This window comes from Manis javanica, chromosome 2 (assembly GCF_040802235.1).
Source record: "Manis javanica isolate MJ-LG chromosome 2, MJ_LKY, whole genome shotgun sequence".
In the NCBI taxonomy this organism is placed as follows: domain Eukaryota; kingdom Metazoa; phylum Chordata; class Mammalia; order Pholidota; family Manidae; genus Manis; species Manis javanica.
This window is the reverse complement of record NC_133157.1, coordinates 57,362,761-57,388,578: the sequence shown is the minus strand read 5'-3', so window position 1 is coordinate 57,388,578 and position 25,818 is coordinate 57,362,761. Positions and strand designations below refer to the sequence as shown.

The 25,818-nt window shown below is 34.7% G+C and overlaps 1 protein-coding gene across 1 annotated transcript in view; it reads right to left on the bottom strand.

The window, feature by feature from the left end:
• Positions 1–25,818, bottom strand: part of PTPRD (protein tyrosine phosphatase receptor type D) — a 2,165,650-nt gene that overhangs the window by 1,331,906 nt on the left and 807,926 nt on the right. The window lies entirely within an intron of this gene.

The window sequence follows — 25,818 nt, the reverse complement described above, 5'->3', positions numbered from 1 at the left end:
ATAAGGTGTGTACACTGTTTTAATGGAACAGTAGAAACCTTATTGTACCATGACTGCACGGTGAGAGCTTAGCAAAAACATATTTTCAGTAATGAAAAAAAGCCTTGTAAAATGGCACATGGTCATGAACAGCAATTCATCCTGCTGAAGCAAGACTGTAACCAGGGTGCCTGAATCATTCCACAACCCAAATCCTTCTATAAACTACAAGCAGATTTGTGTAGAGCCCTTTTGGTGTACTATGCACAGAGAAAATCATGGAGGAAAATATATGAAAATGTTCTTGATGGTTATCTGAGGGGTGATTTTTTATGTACTCTTCTATATTTCCTAATTTTTTTTCTACCATGGCCTGTATCTCCTTTACAAACATGATCAATGCTTCATTCCAAAAAAGCAATGTGCTAATTTTCTACCTATTCTGCAAATATTAGAAATGGGCTGAACCTACCCAAGTAAATAGGCAACTACTCCACCTATGCTTAAGGTTTGCTTTTCCGCAGCCACGGTGCTCTGAAGACTTGTGCTGGCAATACTATGGACATCAGGGGTACCAGGGCACAGTGCACCCCATAGCTAGTAACCTTGAATGTGTGCTCCATGGCCCGCAGTGATCCCTGAAATAATTGAAGATTGACTTCCATTTTACCTCCCAAGAGGTCTTTTTATCTAAAATTCAATTTCCCTAAATTTAGATTCTTTAGGGCTGAGACAATATTGATGCATATATACATTTCAGGAAACTGTTCTCCTTTAAAAATTAGTTCACTGTTTAAACAATAGTGTATTGACAAATGTACCAATTCCTTTTATCACAGTAGCTAATGTGATGAGTGATATCTTGGGCTAAGGGTCTTAGGAGTTAGGCACAAATTTTGCCACTTACCAACCTGTATTCTTGAGCACACAAATCATCGATCCTCCCTGGGAGTGATAATTGTCTGAATCATCTCATAGTGAGTATTATGAAGTTTAACAGCCTGCTAACATCACCCACCTGAATAAATATGTGTACTTGTAAAGTGCTCCCTCTATATATGAACAACTAGCTCTATTTATCAGACACTGAAATCTTCAGTGTGAAGGAGCCAGTAGCAACCTGGAGGTCAAACTACACTTTAAAATGTGATGTAGATACTCTGCTAGAAGCCTTGAGAGGATTATTAAAAAATATTAAAAAAAGAAGGATTCTATGTAAATGCTAAGCACTACAGTGTGTGATACCCTAGGCATATTTCTTTTGTTCAAGTTTTGTGAACATATTGTGAATCTGGCAATTCTCAAGAGAGGTTAATCATAATATGCTTTTCCTGTCCTATTTGTGATAGCACTTTATATATGCCCAATTTTCAAAACTCAGAACCTATAGCAACAGAAAAGAACACAGTGGAATTAATGGGGAACAACCATTTCGTTGGGTTTGCACATCATTATGCAGAATGTAGCATTGAGCACCTTGCAAGGAGCAGGATGGAGGAAGCAGGTCCCTCATTATTTCTGAGAGCGGGACTCAAGCACCAGTTTGGAGTTTTGAATGCTCCATTATCATCAGGCAATAAATGGCATTTATGGATCTGTTACCCCACTAGATCATCATCTAATTACATTAACAATCAGATCTCATTTTCCTTTGTCTTTTTATTTTTAACCACAGAGAGTTTTGCCTGTGAAAGTCACTTGTTTCATGGTACCCCTAACACAGACACATCACCATTAATACTTTAGTTAAAATATTTCTGCAAACCTGAAGTGCTGGTTACTTGTGAAATTTAATCCATGTTTTTTGAGATAGAGGAGATCAGGGTCCTAAATTCCAGTTTTGTCAGAACCTCTCTGGCTTTAGGTGAGCTGTTTAACCTGCTTGACCTTGTTTTATTCATTGTATGATGAAACAATTAGAATTTTAATCTAAAGAGTCACTCATTTTCTAGTATCTATGGTTCTTCATCTAAACTTTCTTTTGGGAAGAAGAGTGGTGATGGGAAGGGAATTCACGCAGCATCTGGAAGCCAGAATTTTCTAATTAATCTCTCTGTGTTTATGAGATTTTTATATTTATCGATCCATCCTCAATTCTATCATAGGGTTATTCTTCCAAGAGTGAATTCTGTATATGTCCTTCTCCCACTAACATCCCAGAAGAGTTTCCCATCGCCTAAAACAACACATAAACTTTTTGGTTTTGGCCTTGTGTGAAGCAGTTTCTGTCTTGTTCAGCAGTCTCATCTTACACCCTTCACCCATCTAACCCCTCTGCCGCGGAAAAGACAATTTGCTATTCTCTGAATATGCTGTGTACTCTTTCACTTGTGTGTGTTTCACATTCTGTTCCTTGTTCTGTGACTACTCCTTTCTGGCTTCTTCTCCCAGCTAAGTCTCTAAATCCTTCAGAGCTCAGTGTGTACCATCCCCCTTTCCATCACTCTCCTGGGCTTAGTTACACAAGGGACAAACACTGAAGGGACATATATTTCATTCCTACATCATAACCCTGCCTTGAATTTGTTGCTTTCCTGGTGTATCTCTTCTAGAACTTGTCCTAAACAGAGGGAACTTAACTTTTTAAATTATTTTATCTAGCCCCTAGCACAATGCCTGGCACATAAGAGTCACTCAAAACATTTGTTGAATGAATGGATGAAAACTTAATTATGTTTCATACAATAATTTATTATTAGTTGCTGTTTTTTACACATGCAAAAAGGTATCCAAAATGTAATCTACTCCCATTTAACTTACATCAGAAAACTGAACATGCTGGCTTAATAACCTAATCAGCCATAACACGTTAGAATGGAGATGGTGACTTTCACTAGACTTTTCCTTATCGTTAAAATTACTTTTTTCAAAACCTTAAATTGAAAACAAAAGGAAAGATCAATATAGACTTGTAAAGCACCATTTATATCCTCTTTCCAACAACCTCTCACTTCCACTTCATAGCACACCAGACAGCAGAGCTTATTAACTAGATAATAGCCAGCTAATTTTATGCATATATTTCCCAAATAATCAGTACACACTTTATTCTATCCTCTGGGTTGAAAGGCATAAATTCAGAGAATCAATTTTCTAGTCATCCTCTAAAAGTACTTTCTAAATCGAGCATCCATGTGAGATAGTCTGAGTACCACTGAAGAGTACTTTTAAAAATACGTACCTTGCCATATACAAGTTCACAGCTTGAAACAGATATGCTATCATGGCTAACCTTATTATACCAAGAGCACTGGAACTGAAAGTAGGAAAAGGAGATATACTCTTATCTCTGAGTTTCAGATCTTCTTCTGTAAAATGAGATGATCAAAATTGATTTTTTTTAAAAGAATAATATTTATAATTCTTATTTGGGAGGAAAATATCCCAAGAATGTCTGGTACTACCTTCCTCTACTATACCTCCAACACACATAACAAATATACACGTGTGCCTGCACACAGAGCTAACAGAGCTAAAGGTACAGTTGCCAAGAAATACATGTACCTCCTGAAGATAAATAGTTTCAGAAACAAATCAATATTTTACAGTAACTTTAAAGAAAAGGCTACTGTTCCTTGTGAAATGTATTGTAATGAATGATATGCACACATTGTAAGTCTGCAAAGAGAGAATTAGAGTACCATCGAGGGAAAAATACATGCTTCAACATAATTCACCAAGAGATTTTCACAGGAGCCACTGTCTAAAATGCCATTTGACTAATAGAAGGGAGGTGCTAGTAGAGTTTGGATAAAGATGATATTACAAGGCCAGGAGTAAGAGTTGGATGTGATTCATCAGTAAAAGGCAGTGGTGAGACTGAAAGAAGATGATTAAATCAATTAGATCAAACTATCTAGTATTAAGTAGCTGTCTAACTGAAGTGTTAATGTGAGACTTTATGAAGACTGGCTATATGGCAATATGTAACTGATCAAGAAACATAGCCAGTCTAAAGCACCAAACACTGCCTGAAACACAGCATGTGCTCAACAAATGTCCACTACCTTTCCCTGAACTAAGTCAAAAGTTTTGAAGATGAAGTTCAATCTTAATGAGCTGTTAGGATTTCTCAAAAGGACTATCTCTTCTCTCAAAGTTTTACACAGTCCCATTTCCTAAGACATTGTGTCCTCTTATTATCTCTTCACTAGCTTCTATTCTTTGTCAGATCCCAACTTACTTTTTATTTTCCTCCACAATTACTCCCTAACTTTCAAAAGTTGAACTATTTTCCTAGGAATTTTTATAATATATTCTGTAATTCACACATTAGTCTGTGTGTGTTTGTACATGAGAGAGAAAGAGGGAATGCACGTGGCACACTTCTCAGGAAACCCTCAACTGGATGTCATAAGATGTACTGTCCTACATACATCTTGAAGCCATCACTGTAATTTTAAAGGCAGGTAAGATGAACATTTTCTAAAAATTTCTAACCCCTTCATACCACTCCTGTGGCTGCTCACTGACTGAGAGCCCATTGATTGAAGGGACACATCTGCATCTTTAAAAGATTATTGTAAAACTTGGGTTTTTCAAAATTGATAGAAGTTACAAATTTATTAATGGGGGGGAATTTAATAATGTTTTCAAAATCTTTCATTTAACAGATGATGAAAGCTAGGCTAAGAGAAGTTAAAGAAGTTGCCCAGGTTTACGTAGGTATTTGGTGGCAGAATTAAACCTGGACCCCTCACCTCTAAACTACCTCTAGAACCTACTGTCTTTGGGAAAGAGCTGCAACAAGCATGAAGAGATCCAAGTCATTAATGTGGAAGATAAAATAAAGGCACAAAAGGTTGACTAGGAGTTTTCCCTCCTGAATTGTGCTATTCTATCAGGTCTTTAGAATTACCATAAAATTCCACTGTTTAGGAGTATAAAACAAAGCAAAACAAAAGGAACAAAATAGCAGTAGACTCACAGACACTGAGAAGTGCTATTGGTACCAAGGGGGAGGGGTTGGGGCAGGTTTGGAGGAGGGTGAAGCAGATAAAGGGGCACAATAATTCTCAATCACAATACAAGTTGGTCATGGGGACAGTAGTACAGAAAGGAGAATATAGTCTATGATTCTATAATATCTTACTATGTTGATAGATAGTAACCTCACTAGAGGGGGGTGAGCATTTAGTAATATGGGTAACTGTGAAACCAGTGTTTTGCATATTTGAAACCAAAATAAGATTGTGTATAGATGATACTTTAATTAAAAAATATGTGTGTGTATTTATATACACACACACACACACACACACACACACAGACATACATATATTTTTTAATTCCACTGTTTAACAAGTAATTCTCAATTTGAAATCAAAATGCTACATTAAATATTCAGGAAATCTTCAAAATGAAAAGTCATTTTTATTATTTTGTGGAAGGTGTATCTGCTTTCATAGAACTTGCCTAATTTAATGCTATTCTTCTGGTAATTACATCATAGATATTTCGTGACTGACTTAATTGTGTTTGGTTAACAATATCTGAGGAGACAAGCCCATGTTATGAAATCGTGTAATTTAAATACATGAAGGTAAATAACCAAATTGCCATGGAATTTATCATTATACCTTTCAATCTACACTTAACCATGTTGTTTAAATCCTTTATAGGTTATCATATTGATGATTATCATTATTTTGAAGTAAAAAAAGGAATGATATTAAAAGCATTCTCCCATGCAATGGTAATTTTTAAAGGTTATTTATAATAGTACAGTTGTATATTTTAGATTCTGTGTATTAAATTATCAAATGATATTTTCTTGCCCACTATGGGAGATACATATTTTTGTATTTAATTTAAGCATATTGTAAAGTGTAGTGAGAAAATTCCCAATATTTCTCTTGCATGAGATATCTAATAATTTGAACTATAAAGAGTGGAATCTTTCTTTTCATTAACTTCCCCTTTCAACAAAAGCTTTGTTAGCCTACTGAGTCATGACAAGTAACCCTTTATAAGCTAGGGCACAGTGCCCTCCTGATGAACTAACAAATTAGAATGTCATGTACAACGGTGACACTGGGAATACTGAAGAATAGCCCCCGATGTGGGAAGGAATCCATGATTAAACCACAATGTAAATTTTAATTATAATCTTATCAAACTGATAACCCCACATAAAATACAGTTTGAAGGAACCCAAGGAAACCATAATTAAGAGCTACCCTTACCCTTACCTCCTACCCTTGTTGTCTCCCCCACCTTCTGCTTGCACGGCCTTCCTCATAACCATCCAGCCGTTCAAAGCTCTATTTTATTTTTATGCCTAGAATTAGGAAGCTATTAAATGATTTTTCACCACTTTCATCTCAAACTAAGGTAATTATTCATCTTTTTTTTCCCCTGCTTCCTTTTTTTTTTCTTAAACTCAGTTTGCTCAAGAGTAAAATGAACCACAGTACTTATCAGCTCAGTGTATATACAAGTGATACTGAAAGCAACTGACCATGACTAGAGCCAAAGGTTAGCTGCAAATCCATTAGTGATTTTAAATGGTGGGGTGGGAGGGTGGGGATGAGGTATGGGGAGATTGTTGGTAAGTCTGTGATAAAGCTAAACAAATGCAGAAGTCACAAAATTAGACAATGTAATCTGCATTAATATATCATCAAAAAGATTCACAGAAAGCTTGAGTACAAAAGGTTCTCTATAAGATGATCAAAGCCATTATTTGCTGTTTAAGTATCTAAAAGAAAAAAAATTCTATTATTATTTTACACATAATACATATATTTTAAAGGTCATTCTAGGAATAGATGTACAGAGCAGGAAGCTAACGTATCTAGAAAATATTTTTGCCAACATCTATCAAAAAAAATTTAGAATTTACAGAATATGCTGAGGAATATTTACTGCTGGCCAGTGGTGGTGTGGAGGGGTTGCTGAGTGACAACTGTCGTTTAAACTTGCAAGCTTTTTATGATTTGGTATTAATAAACTTTTAATCATACTATTCACAATTTATATTTATGGAAAAATGATTTTTAAAATGTAATCTCACATTACAGAATTACAGATCACTGTACTGTATGCTTTGTTTCTGTTTTACAAATTTTCTCCCAAAGCTGTGGTAAACTTTCATAAGGGAGCTCTCAAATCAGACACTTTATCATCATTAAATCATCACACTTCTTATTTTAAGAATTTTTAATGAGCAGATGACTTAACAGAGACCATACTGATTCATTCAAAGCAATTAGAGTATCGTCTTTTTAATGGAACTGTGCCAGCTTAAAATCTGAAGAAAATTTCAATTTCAGTATATGTTGCCAATGTAGATCATTAGCATTTCATATATAAGCATCAGCTTCTATCTATCAGTAGATGGGAGGGAGGGAGGGAGGAAGGAAGGAAGGAAGAAAGATAATGGGATGAGTGAGGTTTGGTGTCGGCAGGGTTTGGGTGAATATAACTCTGCACCAGGAAAATTTAGCCAAAGGGTGCTTTGGAGAAGGAAGTTGATCTAGTTAAAAGTATTTGGAAGGAATGCAAGAAAAACCCTAATTAATAAATAGGAACAAAAATAAGAAATGTCTTATTTTTGTTGTTCTGCTCTGTATTACTATCAAGTATTAAAATAACATAAAGATTATCAGATTATCACATAATAACAGAGAAACAATAAGGGAAATACAAAATCACCATGAGGGCAAACACCACAGTAATAATTGTTGCAGGCAGGCAAGATTCACCATGGATGCTAAAATAATTGAGTGAAGCAGGGTATTCACATAATCCCTAAGTATGTCACCCAATATATTTATTAGTTACAAAGAGAAAAATAGTAAATTTGCAGTGGAAAGGCCTAGCAAATGTCACCTTAATCAAGTACATCCTGAGAAATAATCAAGTACATCCTGAGAAATACACCACACATCCCAAATATGGAGCAGCGAGGACAGTAATACCTCTTTGGTATCACCAGAAATGCAAACCTTAATCTAATCATGTGGAAAACAGCACATGAACCCAGAGTAAGGGGCATTCTACAGAATAATGGACCAGTACTCATCAAATGTTTCAGTGGTGCCAGAGACAATGAAAGACTTAGTAACTATTATAGATAAGTAGAAACAAAGTAAACAGTTAGTAAATGAAATCTGGGATCCTAGTTTAGATATTGGACCAGGCAAATGATATTTGTGGGAAAAGCAAAATTCTAATAAGGGCTACAGATTACATACTACTATTTACCAATGTTAATTGTACAATTGTACAATGAAATTTTATTATGACTCTGTCAGGCTACATACCTACTCTAACCCATCATCATGCCAAAATTATTTTGAAGGTTATAGATATATTTGCCTGCATTTAAGGGATCATCTTGATTGAGAAAACGATTAGCACCACTGAGAGAAGATCAAGAATCTGAAGAGTTCTGCCATCATTAGAGTTGTATGTAATGAAAAGAGGTCTTATGGGCAAAAGGGATGAAATAACTCACCATGTAATGAAAATTTTCTAACGTGAACTTGAAACTTCTGGAAGAGAATGTGAGGGGCACAGTAGAATGTGGAAGTCACAGCAGCACACGGGAAAGCCCTGGCTGGGATTAGCATCATGAGGGGTATTTTAAAATTACTTGCAGTTAAGCTGTAATTGTAGATTCCCCTCTTACACTGATTTTATTTATTTTGTTTTTAATCGCAAATATTTTACTTTCCCACATTACACTAAAATAATTTTGTAAAATACTTCATTTCAATGAAAAGCACAAACAGTACCGCGTAACGGTGACACTGTCGGTAAATGACTGAGTGGCCGAGATTCCCATTTCAACAAGCTTAAAGGTGCAGCTTGTGAGGTGCAAGTCCAAATATGCTTATGAGATGTGGAATTGGGCCACTGATGTATGATAACCGACTCTTCAGGTTGCATTCAAGTTGAACCTAGTATGTGGTGCCCTTCCTGTATTACGGGTAAATGACTAAAGAGGATGAAAAATAAACATGTGCAAATAAAGATCTATAAATTATTTCAACTAAGTAGAAGAGAGTCAACTTCTTTATTATCCAAAATTTAATTGTTACATTTAGTTTTGTCTTTCAATCTCCTTTGTCAGAGTTTACCTTATATTCTAGCTCTTAAATACATAAATTTAATAAAGAAATGAGAGAGTTAAGTATGATTCAAGGGAGAAAAAAAAGAAGTAAAGGGGAAGCTGAAAATAATACATCTGTTAAAAGAGATCCAACACACTTAAGGTGGTGGTGATAAGGGAAAAGAGAATAAATTAATTCAACACAAAAGGCCAAAGGTTAAGAAAGATCAGAGCTCCAAGGGAGATGGAGAAAGTAGGAAAACTTGTCTAAACAATGTATATAACTTTTATAATTAGTAGAAATGAGTAACATTAAGTACAAATTAAACATGAAATTATAATCTTTGTAAAAATGTTTCTCCCTTGTATTGTTTTATGCATATCTCAATGTATAACAGAAGAGCACCCAGCAATATTTTCTTATGAAAAGTCATGTCATAAAATAATAAAGTATAAAAGGAAGTTCTTTTGTTAAGGGACAGTAACAGATTTCAACTTCATAGACACAAAATATAATATTAATCTTATATAATAGAAAAATACATTTAGACAAAGGGAGGGCAGATAAAAAGACCAAACAGCTATCAGTGAACTCCATTTCACTTGTGACATTTTTAAATCGTTACAACATTTTTAAATTTGGCCAACTTTGGTCAGATTTTAAAGAACTATTTTGTCAAGCTGAGGTTGATGTACAGCAAGCAGGAGGAATATACTGAATGTTAAACAAATTTAAGTTCCTAGGATAGAAATAAACCCAAATAACAAATTCTTTGCTCCAAAATATTTCATCCTGCATTGTTTTCTCTGCTCGTAAAGCCAAGATCCTTTGCTGAAGGGGAAAAAAAATATTTTTGCCTATGAAATTAAAACCTTTTAATTCAAGTTGGAATTTACCAAGACAAATGGGAATCAAGCTTAATGTAAAAAAAAAAAAGCCATCCTGGCTACTGAAATATGTTACAGTATAAATCCCCCAGATGAGCTTCAATTCTAGTATTGCTTTCAAACACAGAAGTTAAGCACTTGAGCAGATATTTATATTCATGGAATAACTAAAATAACACAAATAAATGTTCAATTCCAAAGGATTCAAAGATTCCCTTAGCAGGCCTGAATCTCTTTCTGATCTGTTTTCAACTGTCATCTCATTCTAAGGTAGAGGCCGTTACCTGGCTTCAAATCCTGACTTTAAGCTCTTTAGTTCCCTGTCCTTAGGTTTAACTAAACCGAGTTTCAATTTGCTAGACTGTAAAAAGTAAATAATTTTATGGCTTTACTGTATTAGACACTTTTTTTTAATGAGGAAAGAAAAGGTAAAGCGTTTCATAAAATACTTGCCAAAACCATCATTGTCATCATCTAATTTGTTTTCCTGCCCCCAAAACCTCTTTTCTAATGAGCCCTACTTGGGAATGACACCTGTCCACAATCTCAGCAGTTGTTTTGCTCCATTGTTCACTGTTTTCCTTTTCTCTCAAATCTTAAAACCTAACTGATGTTTTGCCTCCCACTGCAGGAGGAAGTGGGGAGAAGTCACCCCCTTCTGCTGGGAGTCTTCAGGGGCTTTACCTCCAGAGCTTGCTTGGTTATTCTTCAGTTCATTACCTGAAGGATCATGCTTATACATATCTGCATCCTGTGAACTCAGTACTAGTTTAATATGTATAAAGGTAAGTTTTATTAACTATTACAACCTAACACCACACTAAGAAAAATGACAGGAACTTAACAAATATTAATAATTATCTTTGCTTTTAATTACAATGACTATCGACATTCACTCAAAATGTTTGGCCTTCCAGTTCAATTCTTGGAGTTTTTATTTTCCTACTATAATGGTTTAATGGATCTGTTTAAAACCTGTAATGTGTTTCAGTCTTTGCCTAGGATAGTGCCAAGTATTAGAGTAGACAATAATTAAATTTTGGATGAATAAATAAGTGAATGGTTCTACACAAATAAATGAAAACCCAAACTGGGTGAAAACTCAAACTGGCCACATAAACATAGTAACTAGCTCAGTGTGAACAGTTCCTCATGTATTTTGGAAGAAGAATAAGGATTTAGAATATTTAATACATTTATAAAACGAACAGGAAAATTTAATAGATGAATGTATGTACTATTTTTAAAAGTTCATACTTCAGTGTATTGAGGAGTTTTCCTAAAAATTTCTACTATGATAACATCTTAAATTTTTTTTCAGGGACTACAGAAAAATTTTTCTTGAACTGCCATTTTATTATATTCCATATTACTATAAATATGCAGATTTTCAGTTAAGGTTTAACTTCTCTTCTTCCTGTAATATAAAAGTCTTCATTAACTATATTAGTTATAATAGGATTGCTCCTTTAAAATGAAAAGAATATACTGAAGAGTTTTGTAAAGTGTTCACATATTTGGTCTATAAAAGATTTGTAAGATTATAGAATCATGGTATACTTTTTAAAAGCTGAAATGGATATTAAAGATGATAAATTTAAGGAGTTTGTTTTGAACCTGTGCAATTATAATAATGACCTTTAATTCTTTCCTAATGGCCTAGATGGAATTAATTGGTTATTTCAATATCAGGACTAATCTTGTTTGGAATTTTAAGAGTCTCTTTTTTCCCCACAATGGGTTCTATCAAGCTTATTTAAAATGTTCTGAAAGCACATTTTTAAAAGCCTTGACATTCTCCCTCTACTGCTTTTCTTTCATCTTCTACATTATTTCAAGTGACAAAGAATCCATTTTGTTCTTTTGTAAATTCACTGTGGTCAAGCTATCATTAAATATTCCTAACCATTTTTTTAAAAATTATGTTTCCTATAATGAGAAAATTTTGTGATTGGAAATCACGTACTATTTACAAAAATCTAGGAACTGTTTTTCACTCGATGTAAGTTACAAGCTATCAAATTTCTAAATAGCTGCCATGCTGCCATCTTCTGGCTATCTTGCAACAATTGTATTTTATGTTTATCAACTTTATTTAAATAATATTCCTTGCTATACTTTGATAATAAAAAAGAAGAATTTGGAATAAATCAAAGACAACAATTTAAAAGATTAGAGTCTCTGTTCTAGAGTTCAGTGGGCCTGAAATCCTAAAATCAATTAGAATGTCTCATGCATCTAAGTATACAAATTGAATGGATCACCAAAGATGGAAGAATATTTTCTTGCTGTAACTTTTTATCTTGGAGACTGAGAAGGCTTCATGTCATGTTTCTATCATATTACTTTTTACACAATTTTTCTCACACTTTCTCAGTGTACCAGCAAGATGATCACTATTCTCTTAATGGCTGGGAAATTTTCCTAACCCACAATTCCAGTTAGTAATCAGTGATGCTATGTGATGGTGTTCCAGATATCACTGAATTATTTTGCCATTTAAACTGCCTTATTTTAACTTTAAAAACCTGCCGGCACCTACTGTATCAGCACAGTATCAGGCCAATGGCCCAGAAAGGAGGGCTAGATGGAAGCCAGGGTTTCACACTTTAAGAGATTTGGCATTTCAAAGGATCATAGAAACCTATCACCCTCGTGTGTGTGTGTGTGTGTGTGTGTGTGTGTGTGTGTGTGTGTAAATCCCCATTCACTCTACTAACATTCTCTTCTTGGTAGCCTTTGAGACAAAGATAGAATCATTTACATATTAAATTAATGTCTCACACTGGAAACTGACTTTAAAATGTAAGATATTACATACATTGCTTCAAATTCAAATAAGGAACAGTGTCTTCACGTCCTATGATTTTTCAGGTAACTATAGGAGAGTATAAAACATTATAGCTCATTGAAAACCAGAATGCAAATGGCCTCAGTACCTGTTTAACAACAGAGGATTTTCTCAATTGTTTCTTAAGTGCAATCCCAAATCTAAGGCAGCAGAGACAGGTGTTAATTTCATTCCTGTTATTAGTAATTAGTGATGAAATTTAGTGGTGTTTGTAAGGGGCTCTCAAGCATTAACCATATTAAACAGGTTTAAGTATAAGGAGCTATTAAAATTTAGTTTTTAAGCTTAATGGACTTGGACAAACAGGTAGTTTGGATAATCAACATCTCTGAGAGCACAAACCAAGTTGAAATGACAAAGTTGGCCCATTTATTGTGGGTGAAGAAATGACATCAGAACTGCTAGACATAGTGTGTTATGTATGTGTCTGTGGATTGTATCATACCCAGAGAGCTGGTACTATTCTGTTTCCTAAACTTTAAGGACCCGAAATTCCTGACATTATTTTGCCATGACAAGTTTACTTTTCAATATACTATATTCACAAAAGTTGCTGTTATCATACATTGATGTGTATCAACCGAATGGATATTCTAACATTTCATAGCTTTACTATGAACAAAACAGCCATCTCTTAATTATAAAATGTGCTGTTTATTCATTTGAGGTTTTTTCTCCCCAATAGTGAAAAGAGTCATTCTAATACCCACCAACAAAAAGAACATAGTTACATAGGTCAATCCATTAGTTTATATTCATTCGCAGTCAAAAGAGCTAAACTAAATTATCAGAAAATCTACTATACATATGATAAATTTAGTTAGATAGCTCTGCCTGTCAGTGTGCCTCTACTTGATCTCTTATACTGTTACGAAAGATTATCCCTATTAGGAAAAAGCATAACTTGTTATACTCAAAAATTAATTCCTCTGATATGCATCACTAAACCTAAATCTAGAGATGGAAAAAAATCCTAACATTTATTCAATGTTTTAAAAAGTTTCAAATTCAACTCTGTACATATTTTAGAATGAAAGTATTCATTACTTAAAGTACCTCATTTGCTCTTTCTTCTTAATAGTCCCTACTGGAGTCCCATTAGATTAATCCCAAATTCCAGTTAATTTTAAGAAAGTGAACATAAAAGATGAAATAAATAATATTAAGATAAAAACTTTCATCCCTATTAAGGTTTTGAGGATAAAATCAAATTTTACTTATCCTGGAAATATTTTATGAAGTGCAACCTACTACTTTTTAAAACAGAAAAGTAATCAAGAAAGCTAGTAATAATCAAAAGGGGTGAGAAATACTAGGATTTCATCTAATTCCACCAGCAACTATTGATCTCCTGTTCTTAGCCAGGCAGCTATGCTTGGTTAAAACATAACTGTGCCTGGCACATTTCCTGCCCTCAGGATGCCCTCCCTACCATCAAGGAAGATAGATAGGAAACATCTAACTATTAAAACAATGTTTGAGTACATGAACGTAGTGTTTCAGAAAACAGATTAGGAACCCATTAAGGATACTGTGATGACCAAGAAATGGCACATGAATTAGGCCTTGAAGAATGCACAGATTTTTGTCAGATAATTTGAAGAAACAAGAGTAGGATAAAGGTTTGGAGTCTTTAAAGTCAATGTATTTGGTGGGTGGGTTAGAAGGACAGTGAGCTTGTCAATGCAGGTTTTGGGAAAAAGCATATAGGGACAAAAAGAGGACAAAAACAGGGAAGTGAAGTACCTTGAATGCTAAGCTAATAATAATTATTAAAACTGTAAGACAATTATCTCTATTAATTGCCTTGATGACAATGAATAGCATTATTCTTTGGCAGTTTTACATTGAGATCTGATCTTCACAGCAGCATTTAAAAAAAACCAAAAAAACAAGAAATACTGTATTCCTCATTTTGCAGAAAATAAACCCAAAACTCACAGAAGACAAATATATTTTTTTTCTGGAATCAAATGGATAATAAGTGACCCAACCCAGATTTCTCTGTAGAGCTCATACTCATCTATTCAGCTAAATTGCCAACTTGACCACATTAATGTTTTACAAGAACTTTACTTGCAGTGCTGAGTGCAAATAAGTTAGTGAGAAGAGACCCTAAAAGCCCAGGAGAACCATTAAGAAGATGTGATAATTACACCAGAAATATCACAGGTCTAAACAAATGGAGAAAGTGGCCACAAGGGAGGCGGCTTTACCTTGAAGCACCAGGTCTGGAGCTTCAGGATCTTACCAGCGGAGCCCTGCCAGAGCCCCAGCAAGCCTTCTCATGGCCTTACACCTTTGTACTTGCGAACACATTAGCCACAAATGGTTAAGGCAGCTGGGTCTCTCTGCCTTCCATTCTGTCACATTGTTTATCCCATCCTATGGTACTGGAGAGGCCTTGTCTATTTGGCTCTCTAGCTGAAGAGGGATTTGGGGCACATATTTAGGGCAGGAATAAGGGGGTCTATTTAAGAAATCTGCAATAATGTCCTTGAATATGTCCATTGTAGAAAACTGTCCCATGGTAGGAAAAATTATCAGAGACATTCCCATGCCAACTCATTCAGCTGTGGATATGGAATTATTGTAGGGCCAGAGGTCTAATCTCAATAAGGAGGTCCACTGGGACTCAACACAGGAAGTAAGCAGACAGTAGGGGAGAAACAAGTGGAACAAAAACATGTCTGAGGAAAATTCTGAATCATCAAGCAAGGACATTATCAGCAGATGACTGTGTTCTCATTGATATCTGTTCAAAAATGGATACCAAAGAGGGAATATGCTGTACTAGGGAATGAATCACACATAAGGATAAACATTCTATCACTTTTTTAAAGCTTTTGATGGGTAACAAATGGATTAAGTTTGATCAGCATTTCTGTGCTAATATGAGGGCATAAACCTACAGCAGTACTACAAGCGGCAAATCTGCCTATGGGTGAAGCTGCATGTTTTATGTTTCTCATTGCACCAGACCCTGCCTTCGTACATCTGACCCATTTTTTGTAGTGTCTGGTGGCTCCAGGCTAAACAGCAAGTAACATCGCCACTGACACACCAAAAAAATGATCAAACTGTACCACAGAAAAGACAATTATGTTTCCATTCTCTCTAGTAAAAGATTATGTATATTACAGGATTTCTGGCATGTGAAGAAGTCATTGGTTAGTACATGGCCAAAAAAATAAAGAAAAAATGTTTTGGAATCTTATCAACAAAAAGAAAGGGGAAAAGATAGGGTTATTTTTCTTAATGTTGAAGTATTTGTTATTCTTCATCAATACGCAATTTCTTGTTCTTACTCATTCTAATATTCACTTTCAAATAATTTTGTATTCTTAAAGAGCACCCCTGAAATTGTATCAAGTTTTGTCCCATAAAACACAGGTATCCTAGTCAAAAGAAAACAACAAAGAGGATGAGACATCTGGGAAACTTCTTAAAGATAGACTTGCTGATACTCTGTAATCCAGTGGAATGGAGAATAAGAAAACTCCAGGGTGTCTCTCATGGGTTTCTGAGTAGAATACTGAGAAGGATTCCAGTTTGGCATAGAAGATAGTTAAATTTTAGATATATTATATCTAAGGGATAAATGAAATGTCTTGGAGGAAATGTACAGGAGGATATTTAAATGATAGCTCTGATGTTCAGAAAAGAATAGAAAGTAGTCCTATAAAGTTGTTTTTTTGACTATTTTTTAAAGCAGTTTCAGGTTCACAGCTAAATTAAGGGTTGGGTACAGAGATTTCCCATATATTCTCTGCCTCCACACACACTTAGCCTTCCCTATTACCAACATTCACCATCAAAGTGGGATATATTTGTTACAACTGATGAACTTATATTGACGTATTATTATCACCTAAAGCCCATACTATACATTATGGTTAACTCTTGCTGTTTTAATTCTATGGGTTTGGACAAATGTACCCATCATTATAGTATCAGTATTTTCACTGACCTAAAAGTTCTCTTTTTTCCATTTATTAATCTCTCCACATCCTTCCAACCCTTGGCAACAACTGATCTTTTTATTGTCCCCATAATTTTGCTTTTTCTCAAATGCCATGTGATTGGAAACATACAGGACAGGCTTATCAGATTGATTTAATTTAATAATTTGCATTTAGCTCCCTCTCCATGTCTTTTAATGGCTTAATAGCTCATTTCTTTGAAGCGCAATGGCTGGATGTACCACAGTTTACTTTTCCATTTACCCACTGAAGGATATTCATGTCACTTTCAAGTTTTAGTAATGAAAAATAAAGCTGCATAAACATCCATGCATCAGTTTTGTGTGAACATAAATTTTTAATTACTTGGGTAAATACCAAGGAGTGTGATTGCTGGATGGTATAATAACATGTTTAGCTTTATAAGAAACTGCCAAACTGTCCACCAAAGTATCTGTACCATTTTGCATGCCTACCAGCAATGAATGAGAGTTCCGATTGCTCCCCATCCTCACCAGCATCTGATATTGTCAGTGCTCCAGATTTTGTCTATTCTAAAAGCTGTGTAATGATATCTCATTGTTTTAATTTATACTTCTCTAATGACATATGGTGTGGAACATGTTTTATATGCTTATTTACCAACTGTGTCTCTTCCTTGGTGACATGTCTGTTAAGGTCTTTGGCCTATTTTTTTAGTGGGTTGTGTGCTTTCTTATTATTGAGTTGTAAAAGTTCTTTGTATATTTTGTATAACAGTGCTTTATCATGTGTCTTTTGAAAATATTTTCTCCCAGTCTGTGGCCTGGCTTTTCATTCTCTTGTTATTGTTTTCACAAAGCAGTCGTGGAAGTCTGAGGGAAATAAACTTTCACTAATAGTTATAGCTAAAAACATAGATAAGAATGACCAGAGAGTAAACATACAGTTGGAAGAGATTAATAGAGGGTACAAAAACCAAAGAGTATTAAAATGAGGAGTAGGATGAGGAACCAAGGAATGTCCAAGAAGAAAAGAAAAATAAAAAAATGAGAGAAATAGGCAAAGTACTAGTAGAGGGTTCCATTTGGAAGTGAAAGTCAGGATGGATTTCAGGAGAACTCTAAAAATACCAAAGTCTTCAGGGATGCCAGGAAAAAGAGGACTGAGAAAAGGACATTGACTTTTATGTTAGGAGGTTACTGGTAAACTCAGTGTAACCAGATTTTGTGAAGTGATGGGGACAGAAGTCTGAATATAATTAGTTGTATGGTAAGTGGGAGATATGAGAGGAAAGATAGTGGTCATAGCCTACAATTTCAGAAAATATGCAGGAAACTTTTTTAAAACATTCTAGAAGGGAATATTATGAACTATTAGGTTCAGTATTTGATCAATTTTTATTGTTATTACAATTTTAAATGTAAATTACAATTTTTACTGTAATTTTTAATGTAATAAAAAATACAATACATTCATAGAATATCTGGCTTTACACCAAAATGTTAATATTCATAACCCAGGTAATGAAACTTTAGGCAATTTTGTTGATTTTAAATGTTCGGTGTATCTTCCAAATTTTCTACAATAAATGTAAATCCTTTTATAAGAAAATAAATAAATTACATATTTATAAAATGTATATAAAACATATAAGATATATTTATAAAATCTATAAAAAAGGATGAACTGGTTGCTGTTTAAGACAGTTTCCATTGAAGACAAGGTAGTAAAGAGAAGGTAAACCTCAAGGATGAATAAACACGGTAATATATGGAATAACCTTCCCAAATGGGAGAAGGTAGAGTCACTAACGTAAAAGTGAAGTGGAGGCCTTGATATAAAGAATCACCTCCCCTTGTAAAGTAGGGAGGGAGGTGATAATGGAGTTAGAAGATGGTAGATACGTTTTTAAAGAATGACGCACTGGATTCCATAGATAGCAAACGAGGAATCATGTGGTAAGTGCTGTCAGTTCAAAATTCCACATACACTAATGAGAATCAAGAAAAAGCCAACTGTTTCTGAGATCACTTGTAGGAAAATGAGTGGTTCCATCTGCAAAAAGGAAAAAAAAGATGGGGCAGGGGCACAGGGGTATTACAAGTCTAGGCATAAGTAACAAAGAGTTTGAGTATAGAAAGTATTTGGGGAGAGAATGCTGTTTCAATAAACAGAAAGTTAAAATAAAGTTTGAGGCTTTAATAAAAGGGCAAAGCAAGGGAAAAAAAAGGATTTATCTAAAGGGAGTAGAACCCATGAGAAAGATTGTTCACATGGAGAGCTTTCACTTCCAACTTCCATATTCACAAACATAAAAAAAAAAGAAAAGATTAAGAAACACAGAGTGAAAAGGCATGAGTTAAACTCCTTTAAAATATACATAGAATCTTCTGACAGTCTGCAAATTTCCTTTCTTAGCTGGTCCTAGAGGGGACCAGCCACTTGAAATTCCTAAATTAAACACATCAAGGAAGAAGAAGAAAGGGAAAAAAAATTAATTCCAGGAAAGATTTCTGTCAAAATAAACAGAATAAAATTCCCTAATTAAAATACATTTGGGAAATTCTGCATATGACATCCCTTTGGGAGTACCTTAGTGTCCATTTGTGTTACAAAATATCTGAGATATCCTCCTAAGAAAAAAAAAATCATTTATGTTAACTTTACTTAACACTGCTGAAACTTGCATCTCAGAGCCATTGGGAATACAAAGGAGCTAGGCTAATCCAAAATTGCAGATTCCTTGCAGGAAAACAGCACAGCAAAATTTCACTTGATTAAGTAATTTTCAAAACACCTGTGAAATGATTTATAACTATGAAATATGGACCTGTGAAGAAAGAATGCATGATCTCAAACGGTGGATGAAGGAAAGACAGACCATTGTCTAAAGACCATGAATTTCTGCAAGGCAGAAATCACTTGTTCGATCAGTCTAGCACATAGCAGACATTCAACAAATGTATTTTGACTGATTAAGTGGTACTTGATTGAAATTAGGTGTTTAATTATACTTTGTCCCCAGTTTACGTACTGTTGAAAGGGCCCTTTCAACATATATCCTAAAGATCATGTTCACTGTTGAAGTGTCAATAAGTGTGCTCAGCCACATTTCTAGCTGGTAATGATATATATATTAATCAGTTTAAAGTTTGCAAAATTACTCAAAAATTTAATGAACATTTCTTAAGCAATGTGCCACGCAAGAATTTCTCTCTCTAATGCCGGAGATGAATGATTAGCAGAGCTTCTTGACAATTGCTCAAGCATAATCTCTTTGTTCTAAGGGTTTGGGATGCATTTAAGTAAGACATAAATGAAAGAGTCACTTGACTTTTTTTACATTTGAGGAGGAATTTAGAATCAGACACTTATTTAAATGTCATCTTATATTAAGAGTAAGTATTGGGCACTCCCATCATCTGACAACTCTGAATTTTAGAGGCCTTTTTTAGTGACAAATACAAATGGAATTTTTTAAATGGTGAGTTCCCAGAATACATTCATAGAAAGGAAAATGCTTTAACACAAATCAAGTCTTCTCTAACAAAATAAGGCTTCCAGCTTTAAGCCAGTCCCTATCCTGCATCAAATCAAAGCAAGCTAAATATGAAAGGGTGAAAGAGGGGTCTCTTTAAATACAAAAGAGGAATGAAGATGTACTGCAAACTCCAAAGGGATATCCCCTTCATCAAAGCTTGCCCTACTTTAATCTATTCAGAGTTCTTTAATCATTTTCTTGCTACAGCTCTTATTATAACCCTGTGGTTGTTCATTTTCCATAATCTGTGAAAAGCAGAGTTTCTCAAAGCATCCCTGTGCCCTTGAGGGAGTAAGTCAACAAAACCTTTTTTTTGGATTAAGCAGTTTCCTTTGGGATTCTGAGGATCCAATCCCACTTTATTGACTGATTTGTCAAAAATCATTTTCAGTTTACAAGGTTTAATTATTGCATTTTTAGAGGAGACATTATTGTTTTTTAAAGGTTAAACACACCCAACAGAAAGAAATTATCTCTCAAGATATTGGCCAGGCCACTGCATGACCTGTTAACAGAATTCCCTATAAACCAGGAAAATGCTTTTTATAGCATTTCCATCAGAATGCATTTTGGAACAAAATTCAAGTAGACATGTGGTGTCCACAATCAAAAGAGCATAATGATAAGAGTTGCAGATTATGGTTCCAGTTTAAATGAGAATAAAGTCAGCCCGGGCAATTTTCAAAATATTACGACATAAAATTAACAAGTTGACAGATAGTGAGAAAAAAAAATTGGTTCCTCCGCTTAATCTGAAGTCAACTCATACATCATATAAGGCAACAATTTGTACTCAGCCACATAAATAAAACTTAATGTCTGGGTTCCAACAGTAAAACATTTCTCCTTCTGACATGTGGGCCATCTCTGTTTATTTTTACCTCTGTCCTACACCCTCGAGAATGCTTCATCTGTATGTTAAGGGACGTTTTTGTGGGTCAAACAAGAGTTACTCACCTCACTAAAAGATAAATCTCTGGAGCTTTGTTTTGTCTTTCTAAGGAAAGTAGCTGTTAATGAAGTGACTTACTAAAAAATAGCAGTTTTAGAAAAGAGGAAGCATCAACAGAACAGGGGTGAACCAAATCTGAATTAAGGCATTCTGACTTCACAGATACTGTTCTTAAACGAACACTTGGCCAACACAATAAAGTGGAAATCAAGTCAAATGTAAAAACTTGCTATCTGAAGGAAATCTTTCAGATGAATTTTCACAAAATAGGAAAGTGTAATTTGAGTATTTAAAATCATTTTCATCCATTATAACTCAGGGTTTATACATACTGAGATTTCTTAACATATGCTTTCACACATTACTTGTGCTAGAAATACTATTCATCAGTGAAAACTAGATACTAAATTTTTAAGCTTAAAAAGCAAGTTGGTTAAAATGTCACTTAATCACTCATAAAGGAAGAATGACCTTTCAAGTATGTGTTTATCAGTCTCTTGCTCATGAACATTAATGCTTCTCTTGAACTCAAATCAGTACTTTTTTATTGAATGAAAAATAGAACTGAGAAGCACAATTATCAATGAACTTCTGTAAGGGAAAACAAGGACAGGGAGAAATAAAGGATAAAATAGAAAATAAATGTGAAAAACAAACCTTCAAATGAGCCAAATTAATACATTTAATTAAATAGTGGAATAACTTGCACAGAAGTAGATCTTGGAACTGTGACAGTTCCTTTAGAAAAGATTTACAATACAAAGACCATTGGATAAAAAAGATTACTGGGGAACAAATTTGAAGGAGATGGGGTGAATTTATAGAGGCACAAGGTTGATAGGATGTGAATCTTATCTGAAAGGTTATTGGCATTACTAAAGGTCTGGGGCAAGCAGGCAATACTCTGGTATAGTGGTAAACATTCTATTACTTGATGGACATTCCCTCTCCACTGTCCTCTTCTTGCTAACACATCCCTGTGTTTGCTCTGATAAGGACTGAAAATTCTCTGATTTCAAAGAACATACAGGCAGACATTGTTAATCATACATGATGGCAAGTCTGCTGGGAAGCTTACTAGAGGATCTCAGAGAAAAGACAAGAGTAGTGTGAGGAGATGGAATCTCTGCACTGACCCCCCTGGCTAGACCAACACTGGCAACCAGTTAGATTTTTTTTTTTTCGTGAGAATATATGAATCCCTGTTTGTTTAAATCATCTTAATCAGATTCTCTATTTTTTATGTTTGGGGTTTTTTTTACAGCTATTACATACTCCATAACTATTATGGATCGAGATAAGTGAGATTAAAGATTGAAGAGGTAGATCTGAAGAAAACTCTCATGTTCCAAATGTGTCTGATCAAGAAGCTCGCCATTACATCATAAGGGACAGGAAATTAGAAGGGAAATGGTGACTCTGATGTTGGACATGCATTTGAGGATGTAGTGGGATATTCAGAAAGCTGGGAATTGTATATCGAGAGGCAGATAAGCAGTGGGGTATTATTTTGATTCAAGAGCAGGTTTGAAATCTGAGTTGGAAGAATAGAGAGGCAGAAGAGGGCTGAGGGCCTTGGCCATTATTCACCCTCTGGAGGCTAAATGGAGACGTCAGCTAAGGAGTTAGAGAAACAGATTTGACAATAGGATGTGGCTGCTAGGTTTGCCAGTGGAGTCACATCTGTTGAGACCGAATCTTCAGGAGTTATCGGCAATGGACGCACCACTCAGTCTTTTACAAACCAGTGGGAACAACCAGCTGTGCTAAAGATTCCTACCAAAAGCATTTCTTTAATCCTACGATACTGAGTGGAAGGACACACTGTTCTTTATATCTAGAACAACCTCCCTTCTCTTTCGCTCCACTTACAATTCCAGCTACAAATGATTCTACTTGTTTTTCAGATATTAACTTCGAAATTTTACTAAGTTATCCCTTTATATTACATGATTATACTTATCAGTATTTACAATACATTAGTATAAATCTACTTATCTATTTACCCAATGGATAAACAAGCTCCCTAAGAAACAGGCCGATCTTGTTCATCGTTGCATTCCTAGAAGGAGTGATTTGAATGAAATATTTCTAATTGAAGGATCTCGTAACTTGTAATTATCACTACCACCCATCCCCAACTTGTCTTCTTTGGGCTGGAGAAGTTTAGAATACTGACATGGGAGGGAGCATGGGATTGTGCAAAAAGATCAAATTTTGGAGCAAAAGAAATCACTTTATAATCCTGAATGTTCTACTTATTAGATTTTGGCCTTAGGTAAGCTACGCAAGTATTTTAATCCCCTGTTTACTCTTCCATTACAATAGAGATGACAGTAGCTCCCTTGTTTATTCTCCAGGACATGAGTCTTAGACATACACATGCTCATAGGTATATAGGTGCATATATGTAAATGAAATATACAGTATGTATATAATAGCTGGCCGATTGTTGAAACACAATAAATGGTAGGTAAACTGTGGCAAAAATGAATAATTAGAAGCTGTGTTGGTACACAATGATGCTGATCTTAAACTACAGATCTTTATGGTGCCTATGTAACTTTACATCTTGAGATAATGTTTCTAACACTAAAACAATTTATTTCAAAGAATAATCTTTGTTATACAGGCATCATCAGAGCTTATAAAAAGAGTAATAATATTTGCTTCCTTGGCTAGGATCAAAGCTGACAACTTTCATGTGTAATAATCCAGAGTGTTTTATGCTAAACAAATTTCCCATTAAAAAATCTAAATCAATACATTTAAATGTAGGAAATTGGTTTTCATAAAGACTTGTTATGAATATTGCCACATTAAAACTGACAAAATCCATCTTTGTTGGGAAGCATCTTCATCTGAACCAAGCATTTTACATATTTAATAAAAGCTTTATGTTTTACCACAAATGAGCTACCTAATGCATCATAATTGTTAAAGTGTTTTGGCATGTTTATATAAATCTATTTGAACAATGTATTTCTGTGAATATATTTAAAGGAATATTTGACCCCAAAATGCCTTATTCACTGAAAAAAAAGGAAAGAAGAAGAAAAGACCTTTAGCATATCCTTTAGCAGCTCAATATATTGCTTAAACTTTTTAAGATGTCTGATCCCAAGATATCAGTAATGGCAAAAAATCATCATTATTGAAATAGAAATAAGGTGCATACCTACAGTAATAGCTAGTGAACTGGAAAAGAATCCTACAACAGTAAGAGGTGGATCTCTATTGCCCAATGAAATAATAATCTCTATTACATTAAGATGAGAAAAGTCATAAGATATTAATCGTAACAGTGAAGGAAAAAGTTAAAATGTAGTTTTACCTTAATGGGACAACTGATGAGAAACCAGGATTCTTTAATTGCAAATTATTAGTCTATATGAGCAACTACTGATTAGAAGACCTAATCAGGAAGCTGTAAATAAGCGAATTATCAACTGCCAAAAAAATGATCGTTATCAAATTAAACATGCTTCCCTTAGGCAAGCTAACACTGTTTTTGCCTAAAGGCCAGCTCAAAAATGAATCATGAGGGAGACAAGTCGTATAAATAAAGCAGATTTTAAATTAATTCTCTGTATAGAGTAATTTGAAAAATAAACCTTAAAACTCACTTGTAAATTTTGCTGCAACAAGGTACTACAGTGATGGCAGACTGTTAGATTAAGTGTCCCAAGATGACCTTTGATCTCTTGTTTTTCAGATGAACATAAATCTGATTATATGATATCAAATCAGCTAGTAGGCATGGCAGTCCCATAGGTCAGACTAGCAAGTGGTGATTTTCAAGATGAAAAGTGGTAGATAAAAACAACTTGGTGATTTATATGTATCCACTGAACTAGAAGTACACTGATCAGTGCTACCCTAGTTAAACTCAAAAAACTTGCTTCATGAGTATCTTTAGAGGCCAAGTACACAAGATATGCATATGTGTGTGTGTGTGTGTGTGTAAAAAAAAATATATATATACACACTTTTTTCTTATCCTTTCCAGTTTACTGTGTCCACTGTTTACATAGTAAAATTCCTAATAAAATGGGAAGTACAATGTTGATGATAGTTTTCCTCTTCTTCCATCTAATTGTTCAGTATTTTAGTATACCCATGAGTCACAGAAAGTAAAACAAATGGGCTGAGGAGTGAGGAGAACTTCTGTGAAGCTTATGAAAATAAAAAGGTGTCTATATACTAGGTTACCTTGAAAGCACATTATTTGCTCTGTCAAAATTCCATGAGTCTACTTGAAGGTTACACAAATTTAAAATAGCTATCTGTGTCTCAGGGAAACCAGGAAATCTGAGCCTGTCATTGCAGAGCCAGTTAACAAAATCAGTATGAAGCATAATCTACCATTTTCAGGAATTCTATGAGCATTTTGGGTGTCGAGTTAAATTTTTCATATCCTAACCGATGTCCTTCAGTTAATGACAGGAGCTGGCCTTGGGGAAAGAAAGGTGTTACTACATTGCCTTTAGCTTTGGTTCTCTCACAACGTCCTATTGTCTTGTTTTGGGACTGCTTGTCTAACCTTCTCCTTGGTTGTTAACTCATCTACCGGCCTTCCAACTCCCTGAGGTATGGAATGACAAA